Here is a 25,510-nt window from a genome sequence, read left to right as displayed (position 1 = left end):
AATTCCAATGCACATTAAAAATATAATCCAATGGACCATTTAATTTTCAAGATTTTACTTTCACCCCTTGACTAATAATGTTAAGAAAGTACTGAATTTCTCTCGTGATACTAGAACTGTCTTTTACAATGGCATTCCTTTTGAGAAATCAGAACTAAAGTTTTCTTTGCATTCTCTATGTGCTGAGTCCCTATATTGGATAATATTAGCATCTTTTATATCCATACCTAATATAACATTCTTTTTTCCTATATTGTACAAGTTCCAGAGTCTTAACGCTTTATAGTAGTGCCAACAAAAATGTTTAAGGAAAGGCCATCCAAAAGCAGACATGACATTTTGCAGAGTCTTCAGTTTATCTTTAGAATGTATAATTATAAACTGTGCTTGAAATAAGCTGCCCAGATATTTGTGTTAACACAGAAATTCTGTTACCATTAGTTCTTGCTCAGTAAATGCAAATATTGTGAACATGCTGTTTAACAGCAGCAAATATCATGTCTCCCATTTTTATGAAAAGTAATACTGTAAAACATGCTATCAAGTAATCAACATATTTATTAAACAGTTCTCCATACAAGCCATGTACATACATACACACATTTTATTGCACAGTGTAGTAAGTGACCACAGTTGAAGTGTTCACATCCAATATCATACATATGTACATCTCCTTTATATGGTGCAACTATAGCAATACAATGACATTTTAAGGATTGCTCTTATTGTTATTTAACATATATGTTCTTATCAATATTGAAATATATATTTTTTAGGGGAAAGCAACAAGCATGTACATTAGTTTCTACAGAAGATCTATTTTCTTAAAACAACCATATTAAAATCATATATACTAGCTCTCCAATGTAGCAGAAATATCTATATCTCATGATATCTTTATCTTTCTTTGTTTCTTTCTTTCTTTTTTTTTATTTTTTTTCTTTGAGATAGGGTCTTACTCCATCACTCAGCTGGAGTGCAATGGTGCAGCCTCAGCTCATTGCAGTCTTGACCTCCTAGGCTCCGGTGATCCTCCCACCTTAGCCTCCTGGGTAGCTGGGACTGCAGGTGCTCACCACCACACCTGGCTAATCTCTTTATCTTTTAAAACAGCTTAAAGTATGTCCATATTTCTTCCTCCACGTGGCCTTTCTTACAGTCTTCAAACTCTGGCATCCATGGTTAGATTTTCTTTCATTTTTTGATGTGGGTTTTCAAACTTAAAAAGAGAGTATAAAGTAATCTCTCTTCTTTATTTTCTGCTACATAGACAGTTTTTAACTTTAAATATTTTACATTTCCCTAATTACAAGTTTCTGTCATTTTCTTCATCAGTCTTCAAACTATGAAATGATGAAAAGATATATTTGGTTTTAAAAAATAAAATGATGAAACTTTGTGATACTGGTGCTCTTTTTGAAAGGCCTTTGAGTCTTCTGTTTCAGTATGTATGCAACGTGCATGCTGACATGGTCTCAGGAAGTATATTAGCTGCAAGAATAACTATCTTTGCATTATGCATATGGGAAAACTGAGGCACAGAACAAAATCACTTGTCCAACATCTTGTAGAAACTGTAAGTGTGCACAGAAAATAATTGAGAGGGAGATATAATTTAATTCAAATCACTTATCAAAAGAATTCTCCTTTTGCTTTGATAATATTTTTCTAACCTCTCCTTTTTACACAGCCAAATTCTCAGCAATAACCAGAAAGTCAACCCAAATATCATTATCTTAAGTTTATAATAATTTTAAAGTTTGGGCAGAAATTTCTCTTCATATATTCCTGAAGAAAGTTTTCTGTAAGTAAATGAATAGTGAAACAAATTTGCGTAGGGGATATTTAACTACTTAAGATAATATATCTTTGTGGGTCCCTGTTAATTTGAAAGCAACTATTTCACTGCAGAAAAATTGATAAGCAATCATTCTTAAATTTGTAAGAAAAAAGACTCTAAACATCTTTATTAGCATGCTTTGTAAGTCCAAGTCCAATTCTGTTTATTTGAGACATTTATTTTATCAACCATCATCTCTCCCCGACCTCTTCTCCACTATACTGTAATTCCATGGTGCTAAGGTTATTTTTTCTTATCAGTGTAAAAATTTTATTTTCTAAATTATAATACAGCATAATCAACAGTTATTTTGGTGTACAGCCCTATGAATCTTAACACATGAATAGGTTAATGTAAATATCACAAGAATCAGGGTACAAAACAATTCCCTGCCCTACAAAACTCCTACTAGCAATCCCTTTATAGGCAAATTGCCTGTCACCCCTAACTCCTGGCAACCACTGATCTGTCTCCAGCACTACAATTTTATCTTTTTGTGAATGTCATAAAATGGGATACTACAGTATGTCACTTTTTGAGACTGGCCTCTCACTCAGCATGAAGATTTGTCCAAATTATTGTGTATATTGATCCTTTTTTTTTTTTTTTTTGAGACAGAGTTTCACTCCTGTTGCCCAGGCTGGAGTGGAATGGAGCGATCTGGGCTCACTGCAACCTCCGCCTCCCAGGTTCAAGTGATTCTCCTGTCTCAGCCTCCCAAGTAGCTTGGATTACAGGCATGTGCCACCATGCCCAGCTAATTTATTTGTATTTAGTAGAGATGGGGTTTCACCATATTAGTCAAGCTGGTCACAAACTCCTGATCTCAGTTGAGCCACCCACCTCGGCCTCCCAAAGTGCTGGGATTACGGGATCCTGTGTGCCACCACGCCAGGCAGATAGTTTGTTCTTTATTATTGCTGAGTAGTGTTTCATTGGATGGATGCACCACAGTTTATCTATCCATTCACCCTTGAAGGACATTCACATTGTTTACAGTTTTGGACAGTTACAAATAGCGCTGCTATAAATAATTATATACAGATTTTTATGTGATCATCCATTTTTTATTTCTCAAATGTAAATATCCACAAGTGGGATTTCTGCATCCTACAGTAGATCACTTTTAACTGTATTTAAAAAGGGCTGAATTCTTTTCCAGAGTGGCTGTTTCATTTTGCATTTCTATCAGCAATGTGTGCAAGTTTCGGTTGCTCTACAGTCTCATCAGCACTAGGTATAGTCACACTTTAAAAAATTAGCCATTCTAGTGATATGCAATAAATTTCATTAATATTTTAATATGCATTTTCCTCATAACTAATGGCATTGAACGTCCTTTCATGTGTTTATATGCATTTCATATATTTCCTTTCTTAAAATGTCTGTTCAAGTCTTTTGCACATTTTAAAATTAGGTTGTTAGTTTTCTTACTACTCAGTCTTGTAAATTCCTTATTTACTCTTGTTATGAGAGCTTTGTCTGCTATGTGCTTTGCAAATATTTCCTCTCAGCAAGAGAATTGTCCTCTCATTTTCTTAATAGTGAGAGTGCAAACATTTTAAATTTTGTTGGAGACCAATTTATCAATTTTTTGTTTTATGGATTATATTTTTAGTGCCATGTTTAAGAACTTTTTGCCTAACCCTAGATAATGATAATTTTCTCTTATGTTGTCTTCTAAACGTTTTATAGTTTTATGTTTTACATCTAGATTTTTGTTCACTTTTAAGTTTTGAGTTAATTTTTGTATAAGATGTGAGGTTTAGGTGAAGGTTTAACTTTTTTCCCCCTGTTGATGTTCAGTTTTTCCAACATCATTTGCTGAAAGGACAAAATTGCTTTTGTACCATTGTCAAAAAATAATTGGTCATATTTATGTGAGTTTATTTCTGGATTCTTGTTGAGGTCTATTGGTAATTGTCTATTTCAATACCACATGGTCTTGATTAGTGTAGCTATATAGTAAGTCTTAAAATCAGAAAGTATGATTCCTTTAAGTTTATTCTTTTTCAAAATCAGTTCAGTTATGCTAGCTCCTTTGCCTTTCCATAAAAACTTTAGAATCAGTTTGTCTATGTCCACAAGAACATCCGCCTAGGAATTTTATAGAAATTTCATTAAATCCATTGATCAAATTGGGTAGAACCAACATCTTTACTTTGTTGAATCTTCTGATTCATGAACATAGTGTATGTCTCAATTTATTTAGGTTAGATAGTCTGTGATTTATTGCATCCATATTTGTAGTTTTCAGCAATAGATCCTGGAAATATTTTATTAAATGTATAACTATATATTTCATTTTTGGAGCTATTATAATTTTTTTTAATTTTTTAAGTGCACTTTCCAATTGTACATTGCTAGTATATAGAAATGCAATGATTTTTGTATGTTAACCTTGTAACCTGAAAAGTTGCTAAATTCACTTATTATGTCTAAGAGATTTTTGGAATTTTCTTGGGATTTTCTACCTAGAAAATCAAGTCACCTGTGTTTTATTTATTTCCAATAATCTTCTAGTACAATATTGAATAGAAGTTTTGTAGGTAGACCATCCTTGCTTTGTTCCTGATCATAGGGAGAAAGCATTTAGTGTTTCACCATTAACTCTATTAGCTGTAGATATTTTGTAGATGGACTTTATCAAGATGAAGAAGTTTCATTCTATGCCTACTTTGCAGAGAATTTTATCATGAATAGATGTTAAAATTTGGCAAACATTTTTTCTGCATCAATTGACATAAACCTGTCAATGTGCTTTTTTTTTTTTTCTGGAGGATTACATTGATTGATATCTAATATCGAGCCAGCCTTGCAATCCTGGTTTACAAAATAAACCTCACTTTGTTATTACATGTTATTCATTTTACATCTTCATTTGATTTGCTAGTATTTTATTGAGAATGCTTGCATTATGGTCATGAGAAATATTTCTTTGTATTTCTCTCTCTCGTCTGTTTTGTTGTCTGGTTTTGGTACAAGGGTTACTCTTTGGAGGCCAGGATTACTCTTCTGGCCTCGTAAAATGAACTGGGAAGTGTTCATTCTTCACCTATTTTCTGAAGGAAATTTTTTGGAATTGGCATTGTTTCTTCTATAATTGTTTGGTAAAATACACCAATGAAACTACCTGGACCTGGAGATTTCTTTGGCAAAAGGATTTTTAACAATAATTCAATTTCTTTAACAGGTATTGGTTTGCCTATGTTATCTTGGTAGTACTTCATGATTTTCAAAAAATATGTTCATTCCATCTACATTGCCAAATTCCTTTACATCGATTTTTTTCATAGTATTATCTTATTATCCTTTTAATGGCTGTAGGATCTGTGATGATATCCCCTATTTATTCCTGATATTGACAATTTGTGTATTTCATTTTTTTCTTTGTCGATCTTGCCAGAAATTTATCAATTGTATTGATTTCTAAAACCGTGCTCATTGTTTTTACTGATTTTATCTATTGTATTTCTGATTTAAACTATTAATTTATGCTTATATCTTTATGAGTATACTCTTCATTCTACTTACTTTCAGTTTATTTAGCTCTTCTTTTTCTATTTTATTAAGGTGGAAACTTAGAGTATTAACTGAAGATCTTTCTTATTTTCTAATAGCATATAATGCTATAAGCTTTCCCTGTAAGCACTGCTTTAGCTGTATCACATACATTTTAATATGTGCATTTTCATTTTCATTCAGTTAAAAATATTTTCTAATCCCCTGAGACTTCATCTTTGACCATGGATTATTTAGAAATGCATTGTCAAATATTTGTTCAGACATTTTCCTATCTTTCTCTTATTCACTTATACATTAATTTTGTGAGGTCAGAGAACATATTTTATATTATTTCATTTTTTGCATTTTAAACATTGGTTTTATGAACTAGGATATAGTCTATCTTAATGAATGTTCCATGCTCCCCTGAAAAGCATGTGTATTTTCCTGTTACTGGGTGGAGTGCTCTAAAAATATCAATTAGATTCAATTGGTTGATGGTGTTGTTCAGTTCTTCTATAGTCTTGATGATTTTTTTCTCTCTTAGTTTTAACTATTACAGAACGAAGAGTTTTGAAGTCTCTAACTATAATTGTAGATTTGCCTATTTCTACTCTCAGTTCTGTTAGTTTTTGCTTCCTGTATTTTCAGTGCACATTTAGAATTGTTACATATGCTTGGTGAATTGATTCCTTTATCAATATGTGGAAACATTATCATCCTATAGTCCCCTTTATCCTTTCCTCTTTATGTCGTAGTTGCCATATATATTAGATCTGTATACATTGAAAACTCTATCATTCAATGTTAAATGTTTTGCTTTAAATTATCAAATGATCTTAGAGAACTCAAGAGGAAAAGAATTGTCTATTATAGGTACCCCAATACTTACTATTTCTTTTGCTGTTCTTTCATCCTTGTTCCAAATTTCCTTCTGGTATTATTTTTCTTCTATCTGAAAAATTTCCTTTAGAAATTATCTTAGAGCTGACTTGCTGGCAACAAATTCCCTTAATTCTCCTTCATCTGAGGATGTCTTTAGTTCACCTTCATTTCTCAGCAGTATTTTTGCTGAATATAGAATTCTGGTTTGGCAGTTCTTTTCAGCACCTTAAAATATGTGTCACTTCCTTCTACCCTCTATGGTTTCTGATGAGAAATCTACAGTCATTTAAATTGTTCCTCTATAGGAAATGCATAATTTATCTCTGCCCTTGTTCAAGATTTTTTTTGTCTTTATTTTTGTAGCATTTTGATTATGATGTGTCTGAACATGGATTTATTTGGATTCATACTGTTTGATTTTCACTGAACCTGAATCTATGGGTTATTTTCTTTCTCCTAGTGTTGGCATTTTTTGGCCATTATTTCTTCAAGTGTGTTTTAGCACCACACTATTTGTCATCCCATTCTAGAACTCCTACGATGCAAATGTTAAACCTTTTTTTTTAAAATTGTCCCACACATCTTTGAGACTGTTTATTTTTTCTCTCAGTCTGGTTTTTCTCTGTTTATCAGATTGGATAATTTCTACTGATTTATTTTCGAGTTTACTGATTCTTTCCTCTTCCATTGCCATTTTCCTATTGAGCAGACCCAATAAGATTTTTATTGTGGGTTATTGTATTCTTCAATTCTAAAATTTCCATTTGATTTTTCTTTCTATTTCTTATTTCCTATTGCTGAGGTTTTCTACTTTAACTTTGTTTCAGGAGTGTTTGTGACTGCTTGTTGGAACATTTTTTATAACAGTTTCTCCAAAAGCCTGTTAGAAAAGTCCAACATCTGTATCTTCTAAACATCCGTATCTGTTCATTGCCTTCTTGATGTAGGTTGAAATTTTTCTGGTTTTTCTTAGGCCAAATAATTTTAGATAGTATCTGGGACATTTTTAATGTGTTTTGAGACTATGTGTCTTGCTTAACTCTTATGGAATATGTGATACTTTTGTTTTACCAACCAATCAAATTGATGAGTTTCAGTCCACAAGTTCCAACTGACCTTCTCATAGCTATGGTTTCAAAACTAGGTCAGTTTTCAAAGTTTTTGCAGTTATTCAGATTTTTCCTGTGTGTGCACCACCCAGTGTCCAGTATGGTCATAGGTGCAGGTGGATCTGTTGGTTTAATTCTGGAAGTTTTTGATATGCTAAATTAGGATTGGATTCTCACTCCACTGGGGAGCCCAGGAGTTCATAAACATCTTTTCAGTTTTTTTTTTGTTTGTTTTTTTGTTTTTTTTTTTTTGACAGAGTTTCACTCTTGTCACTCAGGCTGAAATGCAATGGCGTGATCTTGGCTCACTGCAACCTCCACCCCCCTGGTTCAAGCAATTCTCCTGCCTCAGCCTCCTGAGTAGCTGGGATTACAGGCGCCAGCCAGCACACCCGGCTAATTTTTGTATTTTTAGTAGAGATGGGGTTTCGCCACATTGGCCAGGCTGGTCTCGAACTCCTGACCTCAGGTGATCCACCTGCCTCAGTCCCCATCAAAGTGCTGGGATTACAGGCATGAGCCACCGGGCCCGGCCAGGAGTTCATAAACATCTTTATGAGGTCCCTTTCCCAAGCTCTTAACCAATGGATTCTCTTAATTTTCTATTTTCTTGGGGTCCTCTTTTCAGTCCTCCAACTAGAAATCTGGGGCTTTAGTTATCCTACTCAGCCACATAGGCCCACATTTTTTCCACACAGTGCAAGGAGAGAGACAGAGACGGAGAGGGAAAGTAACATTGATGTGCTCCACCCTCTTGGGACCACAGCTCCACTGAAATGAGAAGAAGTCTCCTCTTCCTCAGACATCTGGCCCCTGTAGGCACCTGTTGCCATCATTGTTAGCACTTGGAGCCTGAGTGCAAGGAACAGAGAAAAAAGAAGAGACGGACAGGAGAGAAGGGAGGGAAGGGAAGGGAAGGGAAGGGAAGGGAAGGGAAGTGGGGGATGAGGGGAGGGGAGGGGAGGGAGGGAGGGGGAAGGAAGGAGGGAGGGAGTGGGTTGGGAGGGAGGGAGTGGGGAGGGAGAGAGGTGGAAGGAAGGAAGGGAGGAAGGTAGGAAGGCCACTCTCTGCCTCTACCACTCCTTAAGCCAAACCAGAGGTCTTCTGGACCTCTCCCTGTCCACTTCTGGGTTTCAACTATGAGATCAAGTTAGAAGCTACCAGAAGGGGAACAATGATAAACTCACTACAAGCTTAGGGGTATTTCCAGTTCTGATCTCCTACTCTTTGCCTTTCAAAATTCTCACATAGTGACTCTGAATTCTGTCCAGCTCTCATAGCTCAAATTCAGTAGGAGACATAGGGTGAATTGTGCTTATTCCATTATATCCAAAACCAAAACTCAGGTAAAAAAGTTTCAGATTCCAAACTGAATGTATTATGCACACAAAATATAAGAAATAAAACTGCTATAAAGTTTGAAGAATAATATAATAAATACCAGTGTACCCTCATCTAACTTAAAAACTTAACACACAAACTATTCCCTGAGAAGCTTTTGTGCCTTCCATGCCTAGCCTTCTTCCTTCCATACAGAGGCAATCAGTAACTTGACCTTAAAGGTAACCATTCTCTTGTATCCCTTTATAGTTTTATCATTTTAGTATATAACTCTGTGATGATTAATATTGAGTGCCAACTCGATTTGATTGAAGGATGTAAAGTATTGTTCCTGGGTGTGTCTGTGAGGGTGTTGTCAAAGGAGATTAACATTTGAGTCAGTGGAGAGGGAGAGGTGGACCCACCCTCGATCTGAATGGGCACATCTAATCAGCTGCCAGCACAGCTAGAATAAAGCAGGCAGGAGAAGATGGAAGAGCAGACTTGCTGAGTCTTCTGGACTTCATCTTTCTCCCATGCTGGATACTTCCTGCCCTTGAACATCAGACTCCAAGTTCTTCAGCTTTTGGACTCTTGGACTTATACCAGTGGTTTGCCAGGGGCTCTTGGGCCTTTGACCACAGAATGAAGGCTGCACTATCGGTTTCCTTACTTTTAAAGTTTTGGGATTTGAACTGATCCACCACTGGTTTCCTTAATCTTTAACTTGCAGATGGCCAGTGGTGGGACTTCACCTTGTGATCATGTGAGTCAATTCTCCTTAATAAGCTCCCTTTCGTATATACATATATCCTATTCATTCTCTTCCTCTAGAGAACCCTAATATGAGCCCTGAACAAGACAGTGTTTGGCTTTTATTTTTTACACTTTAAAATTTTAAATTAAGTATTATATAGAAAAGTGCACAGATCTTGCTTTTAGAAGTTGAATAATTATCCCAAAGTGAACACACTTTTTATCCATTACCTGATCTACATATAAAGTATCACCAGCACCCCAGAGTCCCCTCAGACCCTCTAAATCACTATTTCTACCTTCTTCCCCAAAGGTAACCAAAAGGTACCAAAAGGTGAACAAAGATGCTAACTTCTAATATCTCAGATTATTTTTATCTGTGTCTGAACTTCATATGAATAGAAACCTACAGAACGCATGTTATATGTTTAGCTTCTTCTCCCTAAGGTTACATTTGTGAGATCCAACCTTATTGCATATAGCACAGTGGTTGATTTTCATTGCCATATAGTATTCCTATATATGAATTCTATATTTATATTATATTTATTTATACTCATTTATTACTTCACTCTCATGTTGATGAAAATTTGGGTTTGTTCCAGTGTTTTATTGTTATAAATAATATTATGAAGATATTTCGTATGTATCTTTTGGTGCATATTCTGTTGGGTGTATACCTACAAGTGAAATTGCTGGGTCACAGGCTATGCATATGTTCAGCATTAGTACATACAACCAGTTTTCCAGAGTGGTTTTCCCAATCTACACTCCCACCAGCAGATATGAGCGTTCCAGTTCCAGAAGGAAGGTATTTTTTAAGACACAAACAGCCTTATTTAGAGGGAAATGTCATCATCTAGAATGGATATCAGGCAAAAATGAAAAACTATAATGACAATGCTCCCTAGACTTTTCTTAAACCTTGCCCTTCAGGCTTATGACCAATGTAATCACTGGAAGATTCCCTTCTAAACTGATAAAGCTGAAGGCATAGAAGAAATAAGAAAAGCCTTAAAATATGAAATAAAATAAAGGTATATGTTTCCCGGAACAGTACAATCTTGGATTATCCCACAGAGAGATTAAAATATTATTTTCTGATAAGATTTTTTTTAACTGCAAGTGCTCCAACCTTTAATTAAATGGTTCAAAGAGACCCAATAGATCTTAAAATGTAAGTACTACAAACATTTTTGAAAAGTTTTAAATAACAAATAGTCAAATATATAAAGTTATGAGCTACCTTTCATTACTGACATTCTGAAGGAAATATATGGGGCTGCCTGGGGAATGTTTTTGAAAATCTCAAAAGGCCCTAACCTGCCAAACAAGAATCCCCCACAAGCCTGTTATAATGTCAGAAATTTCCAGTATAATTCCCATTTGTCTTAAAGACCAATTGATCATTGTATCTAGAATATATATTTCCAGGGAGGTGGAAAAAACACAAAGGAAATCTACTTTTTATTTGTTTTTTCAAATGATAATATCATTTTTGTCATACCTTTTTTTTTCAGGGGTGATCAATCAATGCTGAGGCATTTGTACACTTGCATCTTATGGTTTTGGAAATTGTGAGATGATTGATTATGGGCAGTATTATTCATAGAACCCATAGAACCAATTGTTCAGTCATGAGATAACTGACCTGAAGCAGATTTAACCAGCACCGTGTCATAAGGCTGCAGTCCACTGACCTACCCGCAGTCATGTTAAATGCTCAACATGAAACAATATGTACCTTGGTTAAATACTTTACACCTTTTAATAGAATCTTCTTGAACAAAAACAAATGCATAGTGTCAAAGATGAAGGAAAGTACTTTTCAAACTTTCCCAAGTAATGTTAATGTGTTGTCTGATTCGAGAATCTCTTCACTAATGTGTGTGTGTGTGTGTGTGTGTGTGTGTGTGATCTATGAAGCATGGAAGAATAAAGGTGTAAACAACATTACCACAAAACAATATTTGCCCTAATGAAAATCTTAGTCTAGTAGAAAAGCAATACATGTTAATACTCTGTTCAGATCCCCCAATTGTACTCATCATGTTTCATTATGATTATGTATTCATCTATCTCATTCACTATACTATGAACTCCTTATGGATAGTAATCATCCCTAACCCACCACCTGTACCATCCTCATCACTGGTCTGTGCAAGACTCATCTCATGTTATATATTTGTTCTCATTCCCCTCCCACAAAACTGCAAGTATTCTCATTCATACGTGTTAGGTATTCTTGCAAAGTATGCAATGCTTTTTTATATGTATGGTGTTTTTTTGTTTATTTGTTTGTTTGTTTGTTAGTTTTGAGACAGAGTCTCACTCTGTCACCCAGGCTGGAGTGCAATGGTGCAATCTCGGCTCAGTGCAACCTCTGCCTCCCAGATTCAAGCAATTCTCCTGCCTCCGTCTCCCGAGTAGCTGGGACTACAGGCACGCACCACCATACCTGGCTAATTTTTTTGTATTTTTTAGTAGAGACAGAGTTTCACCATATTGGCCAGGCTGTCTCGAACTCCACACCTTGTGATCTACCTGCCTCAGCCTCCCAAAGTGCTCGGATTGCAGGTGCCTATACATACATACAGGCAGATCACCGTGCCCAGCCTATATGTATGTTTTTAATATATGTAAATGGTATTGTGTTGTGTAATCCATTATGTTTCCTTATTTTTTTCATTCAGCGCTATGCTTTACAGATCCATCCGCATTTGCTATGTACACACCTAGACCACTACTTCTAACCTCTGAGCAGTACTCCACATGTACACCTACCAAGTTCTATGTATCCATTCGTCCAGTGATGGACACACCAGCTCCTTAATACTGCAACAAACACCATTGCATGTATGTCATGGACAGTGTGAGAAGTTCTTTGGGAGGCATATCAGGAATAAAACTGCTGGGTCATGCAGTATGCATGTACTGGCTACAGCAGTCTACAGTTCTACAACCTATGTGAGGAGTCTCAAATTTCCACATTTTTGCCAACATGGTGTTATATAATACCTATTTCTAATTTTTACTTAATTCATGTTGTTGGAATTTGCATTTCACTTAATGAGTTTAAGCCCTAACTATGCCAGCTATTTCTTTAGGATTCCTCTTCTGTAAACTGCCTGATCATATACTTTGCCTATCTTTTAAACTGAGATTGCTATCTTTTTCTTCTTAATTTGCAGGCTTCTTTTTATACACTAGATACTAATCCCTCATCAGTATTAGGCACTGTAAATAATTTATTTTGTTCTCTTGAGTATTAACTTTAATATGTTCTTCGTTAAATATACATACTTAAATTCTATATAAATAAGTTAATGTCTGCCTTAATTTATGCCTTTGAGATTTAAAAAACTCCTTTTCCATTTGTAGATCATGAAGATATTCTCCTGCATTTTCTTCTATTTCTTTCATAGTTTTACCTTCCACATTTATCTCTATAATACATCTGGAGATTGTCTTGGTAAGAGGCATTAGGAAGAAACCCAGTTTTGTTTCCCTCCATGTAGTAACATTTTCAAAAAGCAACAATAAACAGTCTGTCTTTTCCCCATTACTTTTTTGGTGCCACCTTTAGTAAACGTTAAGTTTTCACAATTTATGTTTCTCTGTGCTTTTATTCAGTACTATTGGTTGCTTGTCTTTTCAAAATGTTCAAAATAGGGTGTCGAAGAATACTGTTCAAAATACTAAAAAACACTGCAAAAGTATTAAATTTTAACTTGATAAAAATATGGATAAATGGCTAGGAGATCTTTATTCTTCCACATAAGTTTCAGATTTACGCATCGTATTTATCCTTATATTTCCCAGTACATGGCATAGTACCTGAGACAAAATAGGCCAAATAATACATTTTTGAATAAAAAAGATTAAATTACAACTATGTAGATGGACAAAAAAGCGCTAGGTGAGCATAGCGGCCAAAGACTACATGTGAGATGAGACAAACTGGATTTTAACCAACAATTCGGCTTTAGCAGGATAGTTTAGTTTTAAAGGCAAATAGGTGAACATATAGCTATTGAAATATAGCCCATTTATGTAATTCTTTAGAAAATCTGTTTTGCCATCTGTCTTTGTCTCTAAATAACTTGGAGTTCAAGAGTTTACAGGAGGTTGCACTGAAGCTCAACTTTTTGGTAAATGGTTATGGAGCACTGAACTCACTCTCAAAAGAACAAACAAACAAAACAGTGCTGACTTCCTGTCCACTGCAATTCATCTCTCTCTGCAATGACAGTCTCTGATTACTGATATTATTATCCCCAGAAGATGGTTCATGGAAATTCTCATCCCCTGCTAGGCTGTCCCAGTTTCATAAAGTGAAAATCTGGTCGGCTTACTCTTGAGGGGAAAAAAAGGCCACCAAAAAAAAAAAAAAGAAGAAGAAAAAGGCAGTTTAAAAAAGACACCAGCTGCCACGATGCTGCATTAATGCAAACACAGCAGAGTGAAGAGAGGATCTCTATTTTGCTGTTTCATTTCTCTTCTTCTTTTCTACTCCTTTTGTGACAATATCACCAGAGAGTTAATGGAAGCACTGTTATAGAATTTTCTGAGCAATAAAATGGCTACCTTCCATTATTACCTCAATCCCAATATCATCCTCCCTCTAGAGTAGGAGAAGTTAGCAGCAGTCTTCCCTCTTTTAATCTGTCTCCATCTCCCACTGCCCTTTTCCAAATATGGTATACATATGTGTAGCTACACCATATTTAAACTGGCAAAATATCTTGGTGGCACCAATGAAATCAATAATACATCACTAACTAGGATGTCCTGAACTTTATATTTGTGAACTATATAGTTGTTCATCTTAAATGCCTCTGTATTGACAAGGTGTGTATTTATTTAAAATTATTGTAATTAAAAGTAAACTACTTTAAAAAGATAAACTAGGCTGGGCATGGTGGCTCACACCTGTCATCACAGCACTTTGGGAGTTCGAGGCGGTTGGATCATTTGAGGTCAAGAGTTGGAGACCAGCCTGACCAACATGGTGAAACCCCATCTCTACTAAAATACAAAAATTAGCCAGGCATGGTGGTGGGCGCCTGTAATCTCAGCTACTCTGGAGGCTGAGGCAGGAGAATTGCTTGAACCCAGGAGGCAGAGGTTGCAGTGTGCCAAGATTGTGCCACTGCACTCCAGCCTGAGCGACAACAAGCCTCCCTCTCAAAAAAAAAAAAAAGTTTTCATGCACCTTAAATACTTTCAGAACACCCATTTAGAGGATTGATAACATTAATGCTAAAAACAAAACCCATGCAGATAATTTTGTCTAGCATTTATCTTACAGATGAGGAATATAAAGCTTTGAAAAGCAAAAGAACTTGATACCATCATTAAGGCAGCCACCCAAAGATTTCTACGAAGCCAGATTTTATTAGCTTATATCCAAATGTAGTTTCAACACTGCATTCATAATTTTCTAACACACTTATTAATGTTTCATTTGACTTTAATCAGGTAAATGTTCCTAACATATTAGTATTTACATTTATAACACCAACATCAGTTACTCTCTCCTTTTTATTTAATTTAGAAGCTATTGGATATATTGATTTATAATCTGTAACAGTAAAACACTAAATATGGCAGGAAAGTATATTAAGGAATATGAGGTATGAATCCACAAATGAGAAAAATTGGAATTCTCAAAATATATTCTTATTTATATTAAAAGTTTTCAATGAAAGACAAATTGTAACTATTTTACAAAGATAAAAAGCATTGCTGACCCACTATTACTGAACACACACTAGAATAATTATTGCCTTTTAATATGCTCTCTTCCTACCTTAAAACAATTGAACCTAAAGATAAAATATAAATATTAATTGAAAATGAGTTGTTCTGCAGTCAGCCATGGGGAAAATCCCTAAAACACAACATAAAAGAAAAAAATGCATAAATTAAACTGGCAAAGTTTAAATGTTTCTACTTTTATGTACATTACATGCTTTTTATAATGAGTATGAATAAATGATACCAAAGAAAATCTTGGTAAAAATTGGAGTGAACCAGTTCCTAAATAAACCCTCAATTTTTTTTCAACATATTCCGCAATTTCCTCACTAAGACAGGATATTCTCCAGATGTATAAAGACTACAGAAAGCAGATGCAGATTATCCTCAAAATAATTGCAAAGATTGGTAGCTTGTCAAATATAGCGTCCTCATCTGAAGAAATTAACTATAGTTAGCAAGCATCAATAACAATGGAAAGTCATTTTTCAGAGATATTAACAGATATAAGCTACATTTCCTGTGCCCATGAATTGCCACACCAACTTCCTCTGGTCCTCTTCTAATATTGCACAGAAATTAAGGGGGAGTGGGGATGGAGCTAGGGGTTGGTGGGGAGACAGGTCTGGTAGCTATACGAAAGGAGGAGTAAAGAAAAATCAAGAACAAAAAATTTTTTTTCTATGTATCTAGGGTTCCCATCACCATCCTTGCCTACCCTTCCGTTGCTACCTCCCAGCTCCCCCAACAACAACAACAAAAAATGGGATTCATTTTACCATATTGGTCAAGGAAAAGAATACCTGACCCTAATGATAATCCGACGTTAAGGAAGCCAGATGTGTACTACACAAACATATGAAAGGAGGATAAGAAGTTATGGACACATTCAAGCAAATGTTTCAAGGGGAATGAAGATTTATGGCATAAATCTAATAGGAAAGATGTGTTGTGAACCATCTGGTAACTGACTTATATAGCCCCATACATTAGCATCTGTTGTCATGTTTTCAAAGTACAGAATTCCAAAACTGTGCTGATGAGTCTTCTGAATGCAATGAGTTTGCTATGCACTGGGTTTTTTTTTTTTTTTAATCCTTAAGAAAATAGGCTTGGACTTGACCTCTAATGACATTTTGTATGGTGTTTTATTGATTCACATAAGCACTCTCCCTGTGATACCTTTGTTTAGCCCTCACAACCACGTTATGGGCAGGTGGGCATTATAATTATAACCACCATTTTACAGATGATGTAGTTGAGTTCAGAGAGTGTCAGTGATTTTTCCAAGGTTATGTGGGTGATGGGTGCATAGCCAGGACCTTGAGCTATACATTCCTTGATTTATTCACTTCCTTAGATGGTCCATCAGCTTTGAAACAAAATGCAAGCTTTGTCAGCTACCAGAGTATCCATCCTCCTGTGGCTCACCAGACTGCTCTGAACAAGGTGTAAATTCCTTGAGTGGAGAGACTAAGGATTCTGAGTGCCTTGCAAATTAACTTTCTCAGGAGAACAGCAAAGCACTGTTGAATGAAGTAATGAAAAAAGGAAAGCCAAGTAATTCCTAGTACCTAGAATATACTCAACGACATGATAGATGCTGGAATAAATAAACAAAATACAGACTGTGTCCCAGTAAGACCATCAAAATGGAAAGTGCAAAGTGTGAGTTGTTATAAGAACTGAATTGTTCAATATAAACATACATATTTGTGTAGTCAAGAGTATCTCACAGAGAAGTTAGGATTTCAGCTGTATTTGGAAATAATAAACTTATTATCAATGCAGAAAATGGGTGGGGGTAGAAGGTAGCTTTTAAACACACTAAAAAGAAAGCAGAAGAAAAATAATAGAGTTTTTTAAAGTAGCATTAAAAATGATCTCAGTAAAATTGAAAATGTATTCATTTTATTTTTAATGTCTAAGTTTATATAATAAGAAACCTAATCACTTCATACTTTGTCAGCTGTCCAAGAGGGAAATCATGTTTTGATATTTTCACTCTTTTATTTTAAGAGTCACGATTTGGAAATCATTGTCTGAAAAAAAAAATGCTCTCTAAAAGCATAAGTCTATATTGACCGAAATCTACCGCTTTCCTTATTTAAACTATGTGGAGTACCAACAATGTGCTAAGACAATGGCAGACCCAGAGGCATGTTAAATCCTAAGCAGGGTTTGCTCTTAAGATACTTTGCTCAGGCTGGGCGCAGTGGCTCACGCCTGTAATCCCAGCACTTTGGGAGGCCGAGGCAGGCGTATCATCTGAGGTCAGGAGTTCGAGACCAGCCTGGCCAACTTGGTGAAAGAAACCCTGTCTCTACTAAAAAATACAAAAAAAATTAGCCAGGCATGGTGGCAGGCGCCTTAATTCCAGCTAGTTGGGAGGCAGAGGCAGGAGAATCGTTTGAACCTGGGAGGCGGAGGTTTCAGTGAGCCAAGATCTAGCCATTGCACTCCAGCCTGGGGGACAAGAGCGAGACTTCTCTGAGAAAAAAAAAAAAAAAAAAAAAATACATTGCTCAGTGTGATTGCCATGAACACTTGCTTAAAATAAATAGTTTGAATATACAGGTTACAGAAGGGAGACAGTAGCGAATGGAATCCGAGAGATTCTATTGCTTCGATGGGGCCATAAAGCTTAAGCTTAATCCAGAGGAGTAGACAAAAAGGTAAAGCTCTAAGTCTGTCTCATCAGAGTCCTTTTCCATTAGGTATGTCTTCCTGCTCCAACATGAGGTCCCTGCAGTATAAGGTTTCATCAGAGGCAGGTAGAACGATTAATTAGCTGCTGCTCTCCAACTAATACACCCCCTAATGGTAGCACCACAAAGATTCAGGGGCATGCCTGTAAAAGCAGTCAGTTCCAGGTAGTTACTGTGAAGAATATCACTGCAAATGAGGATCAATGTCCAACACCACTTTGGAATAGTAATTTCTTAATTCTTATTCAAATCTGGCAAGCAAGATAATATAACTTGATCTGAATTGGCCATGTGATCCTGATGGCGTCCTGCTAATGGGCTGTTCACTTAATTTATGTAATTAAAAAAAATTAAATAGTCGTATTTTAAATCCCCACTGCAGTCCTTCAGAATGAAAGTATGCATTTAAAAGTTCCAGTGTCTTTATAAATCAGCATTACCAAACTTCTTACCTTGTTGACTATGTTCTCCTAAAGTTTTACCTTTGCTTGGCTCCCCTTTTGGCTTAGGAGGGAACATTCCAGAATCCCATCAGCAAGTCACTTAAGGCTCTGCTGCAGGAAACTAGGTTTGTCAATTTGGTTTTACACTGAAACATAAATCTCCTGCTTTATGAATATATAGTAAGAACACAGCATGCTGCATGACAGATATATTTGCAAAAAAAGACTTAGCAGGGCAAATGCCATGTTCAAAAGCCAACAAAATCAAATTCACTCTTTGTTACACACACGATTCCAGAGAAAACACATTTCAATTCATGAAACATTTACTGAGAGCCTACTATGTTCAAGGCATTGTGCCAGCTACTGATAACATTATCTTTGTTTTTAGATCAATTTATTTGCCCTGGTCTATGTGTGCAGTGGCTGCCCGAAACTTCCTTAGGCTTCTCGTGGGTTCAAGGTTTAGAATAATCATATCAGCAAAGGGAAGGCTTGTCAGAGGCCTTCAAAACTTCTCATTAGCTGCTAAAATCTTTGCTTTGGGCATTCTTCAGTACCTGGAGCAGTCTTCTCAGTTTCCTCTAGTCTAGGACAAGACACCTTTCTCTGGCACCTTTTGTCAAAGATCCAAAGAGAAATGGACATTACGTCTCCTTTAGAACATGCCTGAACACAGACTGGCTGCTTTCTATGTTGGGCTCTGCTGTAATTGCAGTGAGGTTTACAGCTGCTTTGTTCTGGTTTATAAATAATTTCTTAATAAATTAACGAAACCATTGGTGACAGCCACAGGATACAGCAGTATGTAAAGAGGCCGGCCACATTCCACACACATGTTCTGCCTTGTTCTTTTGTTTTTCTGTTTTTGTTTTGCATGTGTGTGTGTTATGTTTTGCTATTATGGAACAGGAAATAGGATGAAGTCAAATGACTTTGTATTCTGCTAATCCTCTCCTCTCAGCTTGTACTGGGTCCCTGAAAGGAAGGATAAATCAATCACTACACCACATAGTCCAACTATTCCAAGTAGGAGGAGAAAAGTGGCTAGATGACTTATGGTTCAGAGCAGATTTAAGGAAGGCAGCAAGATACATGACAGAAAGAGAGAGATGTTTGATTCATTTAAATAAAAATAGAATTATATTAAAATCTGTGTTCATCTAACATATTCATTTAATCATATATAAAATATGTATGAACACATAAGGTATATACTATATGAGAATATATAGTACATAGTAGAATACACAAATAGGATATATGTTCACTCTACAGACATATGGGTATGCCTGTGTACAGAACAATGAGATGGAGTTTCACAGATTGGCTTCTAAAGACGTCTGGGGAGAGGAGGCATGGGATGAGGGGTGCCGAGGAGCAGGTGGAGTATGAGGAACCACTAGTCTGAGCAGTTTCATTTTATCCATCTATAAATTAAGGCTCCCAGTTTCCAAGTTAGATTTTGCTTGGGAAAAGTCACCCATTCTCCCACTACTTTTTTTTTTAATAGTCATTTTTGTTTTTATTGAATGTTGATGCAATCTTAAAGGTTTTTTTTTAATGATTCCCATGTATTTCCTTATTCATCAATTTTAATTTCATCTTGCCAGGGATTTTCCTTAAAAATATTTTGAGATCATTTTAGATGCATAGGAAAGTTTTAAATATATTTGTGTTTCCTTTAGTGTCTTCTGACGCTATTTTTCATTTTTGCTGCTCCCCAAATATACGGGCTATCTTTTTCTCATATAGGTTGATCTCCATGTGGCCCTCCTCCCTCCCTCAGATAAAACAAGCTATGCTTACTCCCAGTTCCATTTCCTTCCACTCGTTCAACCACTACTCGTTAAGGCCAAACTCATGCCTCATTCCTACAAAAATCCCTTCGTAGAACCTCTAGCCTGTAACCATCTTCGTCCCTTTTAAAAAAAAAAAAAACTCCTTTTCCTCTATTTGACCTTCCAATTGATGTCATGGGTTTCTGAAGATACTTTCCTTGTTGTGTAATTCATTTTTATTTTTGAATTGCTAGAGTAAGCCTAGTATGAATAATCTCTGAGTAGATGTGTCCCTTAGGTAGGAACAACCAGCTGAACACAACTGGGATCTTCTTCCCTACCCTGCTGCAGCCAACCTGAACTATATGCATCCACTTCATTTTACATTTCACTTGAGACAATGCACTGTCCTGTAGGGTCACCTGGAGCTGGAACAGGGAATTTTCTCTCCGTATACCTAACTGGCCAGAGCTTAAAACAATTCCAGATCTCCTGATCTATTTGGCTGGATAACATAAGAATGCTATTTTGGTGAAGGTGGGGTGATGTTCATTTAAACTGATAGCTACTGTCTACTATTTTAAATGCAGTAGAAGATGTAGTCACAGAGGAAATATATCTAATGGCAAACAAAACATATAAGAAATAGAAGCCATCTTTGGGTTTGAAAAAAGTATAGTAAAGAATTGGCAATACCAACATCATAATCCATGAATGTGCTGTAAATATGCCTTGAAAAGCTTCCTCATCCTCCAATATGCCTGTATTCCTTCAAGAAGTCATTTAACAACTATTTTTATTCCACTTAAAAATTGCATTTTGTTTTTCTATTATCTTAATTACTAGATTGCCAGGATCCACAAATATTTTATAACAACTGCTTTCTTTCTTTCTATTTATTGATTGATTGAGACAGGTTCTCACTCTATCACTGGGGCTTGAGTGGAGTGGCATGATCTCTTCTCACTGCAGCCTTGGCCTCCTGGGCTCAGGTGATCCTCCCACCTTAGCTTCCCAAATAGCTGGGACTACGGGCGTGTAACACCATGCCTGGCTATTTTGTTTGTTTGTTTGTTTGTACTTTTTTTAGATACAGGGTTTTGCTATGTTGCCCAGGCTGGTCTCAAACTCCTGGGCTCAAGCAATCCACCCGCCTCGGTCTCCCAAAGGGCTGGATTTACTGGTGTGAGCCACGTCGCCCCGCCCCTTATAACAACTGCTTCCATTCTTTGGGCAGTTATCCACAACTCTTTAAGAAAATATCATTTTCCTCACTTTTCAGATTTAAAACCGATCGTCCAAGTGGCAATTAATTTGTCCACAGTCATTAAGCATACAGAGTAGAGATTCCAACTCTGTTCTGGCCAGTTCAAAAGCCCAGATCCTCCCACAGAACCACGCTGACTCACAGTTTAATATATACAGTATTTCAGCTACATATCAGTTAAGTAAACTTTCCTGGAATAGCCAAATTATATATATTACATTCATACTGTAGGAAAATAGCTTTTTAATTTCATGGAACTGATTTCAAACTTGAACTAACAGAACTATTAGAACACAAGCACTTTAAATTCTGAGACTCTCTATGCTAGTACATGTCTGAATTAGGTCAAGAAAAATAGGAAAATTTACTCTTGGTTGTTAAACATGCTGTCGCTTTTATACAAAGATGATATTGCATGTACATCCTGGCATGTACTTGGAATTGTTCCTTAAAGTGATGATGATTGTTTAATTTTTTAAAGAGTATGTATACTATGGTTCTGTTTATGGAACCCCATTTTTTTCTGTTTGTTAATGTAACTGACCTATTCATAAATGCTTTAGAATTTTCTGCCACAGGCTGAAACTCCTACCCACTTCCTCTGAATGGCTTATTTTCCCTCTCTGAAAAACTACAAGGTACTCATCATCATTGAACTGTATTAAAAGATATACATAAATGCATTCATATCTCTCCATAGAACTTTCATATAAAAAGGATAGAAAACATTTCTTTAAAGCCATAAGAAGAAGCACTTTCCCCATTTAAAAATGTTAGTTTTCAGTCTCCTGGTGACAAAAAGGAGCTAAATCTTAGATGCAGTGAAGTTCTATTCACTTTGAGTATTCATTGTTATGGTGGTTTCTCTGCCTGATTGGTTAAAGAAGACAACACAATTTGTAATTGATTTTTTTTTTTTACCACTAAACAACTAATTTTGTCTTCTAAAAAAAGCTCTATTATTAACTGTGCAATCACAATTTACTGAGGTCCTCTCATCAAATTAGCCCTGAAACAATGCAATTTTTCCTTTATTTTACTTCTATTTCAAGAAGGGCTTTCCAGTATGCCTCTTATTAAGACTGACAGTCACTCTCCTCTAATTTAGGTGTTTTTCTCATGGCAACAATTCATTATTACAGCTGCAGAATTTTTAAAATCCAATTCTGGGCTTCCTTTTCCTTATTTCCTATGGCATCATAAAATGTGTTACCTTCAAATTGTAGTAATCTCAGGCTCTTCAAAGCAATATGCTCTGTTGTCCTTTAGAAAAAGGAATTTCAATCTAGGAATAATTCGCTAAATTTCTGAGACTATTTGCTTGTTTGTCTTATTTATTCATGTATTTTACACTTAGGCTTTATAATAACAAGCTTCAATAAACTATAGTGTTAAAATCTTTTTTTTAAAGTGTTCATTTCTTTCAGCAAGTCCAGCAAGATAAATTTACTATAGTTCACCTTTCTCCATTTTACCTACAGGGGCATGGGTTTCTTACAGACTCTCACCAATACCTATATCAAAACTTGCTTCTACAGAATCACAGAAATATTCTTTATCTAGTTCCTAGCACCCATCTTAACACTTGCCCCTCAAAGGAACAGCCAATATCCCCAATGCCAAATGAGTGTGTGAATGGAAATCCAGAAATAGAGCCCCGAAGATCAATAGATGTGACTGAGAAAGCGTTTACCTTCTCAGGGCTAGAGTTCACTGTGTTTCTAAGTGGATCAGAGATATGATCCCCAGCCACTGTGAATGGAAAGGAAACTAGATGCCATCAGAGGGAGATACAAGTACTAATGCAGTGAGGTAATGCGGCAAAGAATAGAAGAGTCAAGGAATGAAATGCTGCCCTGAGGAATCTTAAAATAAGCTCATCCTTGCATCCCAATCCTCAGAAGAATGAGAAAAGGTAAAGGACAGAATTTCAGAGTTTAAAACCCTTGGAACTGAGAAGTGTGAACTTTTACTTCCTGTGCCTATCAACTGAAGTTACACCCTGAGCCGTTGTAGTGTTATCTCAGCATGTTTCCCTGCGAATGTAATAAGCGAAAGATTGCTGACATCCTTCCAGTTTGGTGGGAGGGGGTCAAAATGCTGACTCTCCACACTGAGAGATCCAGCAGGGGTGGCCCTGACACATATTCTGACTGGACATTTCTAGGAAGTTTGCTGAAGCACAAATTTCAAGCCAAAATGCCTAGGAAATGGTCAATGTAGAGGGTTTTTGCACATGCTAGGCACACTGCAGCAGGCTTTTTTGCAGAAAGCAATTCAGCAGGCTGTCAATCAAAGGTCCTGAGGCTGACAGACCATGGACACCCACTTCTGACCTTGCTGGGCTATCAGGACAAGGAGCATAGAAAGTGGCTGACAGCAAAAATCCCCCCAGTGAAGGAAAATGAAATTAATCTATTTATAAAAGGAGTTTCTCCATTCTGGTCTTCCTTGCAAACCCATCGTGCACCATACTCTGATTTCACCTAAATCTCTGGAAGCCAAATGAGGTGCTGTCAGAAAAGTAAAAGGGCACCACTTTTAGCAATTTCCACAAAAGCAGGTATTTATAGTTTTAACATTTTTTTTGTTTTGTTTGCCAACAGTATTTCTCAGTGGGTAGGACATCTCACATATCCACTGATTTCGCTTTCCTGATAAATCAATTCTCAATAAATCAAGTGACTTCTAGGTGAATATATGTGAAGACATTTAAGTATAATAATTATTTTACTGTGTACAGAAAGTGGAGGAAAAGATGAAAAGGTCTCTTTTTATTTACTTTAACCAGGTTAAAAATACTGAAATCTTATATGGAGATAGCCCAGCATGTAGATTGAATAAAGTCAATCTTATCTCCACATTAAATGACTTTAATAGGCTGGGTATGGTGGCTCACATCTTAATTTCAGCACTTTGTGAGGCTGAGGTGGGAGGATCACTTGAGGCCAGGAGTTCAAGACCAGCTTGGGGAACATGGGAAGATCTTGTCTCTACAAAAAATACAAAAATTAGCTGTATGTGCTGGTACATGACTGTAGTCCCAGTGACTTGGAAGGCTGGAGTGGGAGGATCACTTGTGCCCGGAAGGTTGAGGCTACAATCAGCCATGATAGCACCAATGCACTCCAGCCTGGGTGACAGAGTGAGACCCTGTCTCAAAAAAATAAAAATAAAAATAAAAATAAATATATGCTTGCAATAAACTGAACTTGATTGCTTGAAAACTTGTTGAGTTGGGGTGTTTTATAAAGCCCATATCATTTTGTCCTTATGAATGAACTTTGATAGATTAATGAGCCTAGTCACTTATTGGAATACAGCCACAAGCTATGAGCTGTGGATGCAAAAGTGAATACAATACAATTCCAACTTTATTGTTCAGGAGTTTTTGGTCCAGAGAGGAAATCTTAAATATAACTGACCACTATGATATAATAAATTATGTGACCCTATCACTGCTCCTGTTGGGCTGGAAATAACAAAATGAGGGTTTTACAGTGAACATTTATTGAGCAATTCCAATGTATAGAAGAATAAACTCAGCCAAATACATCCCCTTATTGCCCTCATCCTGAAAGTGTTCTCCATTGCCTAGATGGACACATGGATGCATCAACCTGGGACACATGACCTGTGATATAAAAACCCAAACTATGGGAGTCTTGCCTAGACCAAATAAACACACATGTAGTTTCAAAATAAATACAAATTCACACACATACACAAAAACACAGAAAACTGTGTGCATGTCTCTCCTATCGCACTGTTTCTTTTACATGTTTGTGTCCCTACTATGCAAAATCGTCCATTTAATTTCCCCACCCAACTCCTGAACCTTCAAGTAATAACTTCTAGGGAAGAAGAAATAATAAAGAATGATTACACGATCTTATTTGGGCAAAAAGCTAACATATGGGTATCAAGGCCAAAAATATGGATTTCAAGAAAAAACATATGGACGCCCATATGGAAAAAAAGGTTTCCTGGCCGGAAACTCTGTTGTTGCATTTTTTATGCCTATATGTATGGTACAGTTTTTCCCTTTTCTTGAACAACGCTGTCTGCCGACAGATTATAACGTTATAAATTCACATGCAAATTTTATAAAATGCTCCACTGTTATCATCTTTATTA

At 36.2% G+C, this 25,510-nt stretch overlaps 1 protein-coding gene across 32 annotated transcripts in view; it reads right to left on the bottom strand.

Moving 5' to 3' along the window:
- Window positions 1-25,510, bottom strand: part of ESRRG (estrogen related receptor gamma) — a 640,701-nt gene that overhangs the window by 366,918 nt on the left and 248,273 nt on the right. The gene's annotated exons all lie outside the window — the stretch shown is intronic.

This window comes from Pan troglodytes, chromosome 1, assembly GCF_028858775.2.
Source record: "Pan troglodytes isolate AG18354 chromosome 1, NHGRI_mPanTro3-v2.0_pri, whole genome shotgun sequence".
Lineage (NCBI taxonomy): Eukaryota > Metazoa > Chordata > Mammalia > Primates > Hominidae > Pan > Pan troglodytes.
The sequence above is the reverse complement of the archived record's forward strand: the minus strand, read 5'-3'. Positions and strand labels throughout refer to the sequence as shown.